This window comes from Mastomys coucha, chromosome X (assembly GCF_008632895.1).
Source record: "Mastomys coucha isolate ucsf_1 chromosome X, UCSF_Mcou_1, whole genome shotgun sequence".
NCBI classification, from domain to species: domain Eukaryota; kingdom Metazoa; phylum Chordata; class Mammalia; order Rodentia; family Muridae; genus Mastomys; species Mastomys coucha.
The window spans coordinates 2,175,371-2,176,504 of NC_045030.1; positions in this window are offsets into that span (position 1 = coordinate 2,175,371).

Genomic DNA, 1,134 nt, shown 5'->3' on the forward strand with positions numbered 1-1,134 from the left:
TCTCGAAAAACAAAACAAAAACAAAAACAAAAACAAAAACAAAAAAAAACACGTAGAAGAATACATTCTAAAATATAAGGACTCAAGCTCGAGGGATAACTTAGCCATTAAAGGCTGTAGCTCACAGTCAAAACAGACAGTTATGCCAAGTGATATGACCCAGACACAGGACATAATACTGTATAACTCACTTATATGTGGTAGCTAGACTATGCAATTTACAGAGAAAGTACAATAGATATTACCAGAGGCTGGGAAGTTCAGAACAATAGATATTTTATGTGCATTGGTGTTTTGCCTACATGTATGACTGTATGAGAGCATCAGATCTTACAGGCAGTTGTAAACTGCCATGTGGATGCTGGGAATTGAACCCGGGTCCTCTGGAAGAGCAGTTAGTGCTTGTAACCATTGAGCCATCTCTCTAGCCCTACAGGATAATAGATTATTATTTTCAGGGTACAGTTTCTGTTTGGGATGATAAAAGAGAATTCAGAAAATATATAGTATCGGTGGCTAAGCACTGCAAAAGTAATTAATTAATGCTTCTGAATTTCTCATTCAAAAATGATAAAAATGCCAATTTTTGTTAGACATACACAATAATTTTTTGAGACAGAGTCTCTCACTATGTACTCTTGGCTGTCCTGTGATTCACTATGTAGACCAAGCTGGCCTCAAACTCACAAGATCTGTCTGCCTCTGCCTCCAGAATGCTGGATTAAAGACATATGTTGCCACACCCAGCTATTTATTTATTATTTTATGTGTATGAGAGGTTTGCCTGCATGTATATATATGCAACATGTGCATGCCTGGGGCTCTCTGAGGTCAGTGGATCAGGCATCAGATCCCCTGGGATGGAAGTTATAGGCAGGTGTAAGCTGCCATGTGGGTGCTGGGCATAAAACCTGGTCCTGTGCAAGAGCAACAATTGTTCTTAACAGCTGAGGCAACTCTTCAGCTCCTGTACACACAGGGTTGCATTTTTGGGGGGTTGATTTTTGTTGTTGATTTGGTTTGGTTTTTCTGAGACCTGGTTTCTCTGTGTAGCCCTGGCAGTCCTGGAATTCACTTTGTAGACCAGGCTGGCATCAAACTCAGAGATCTGTTTGCCAATGAAAGGCACATGCC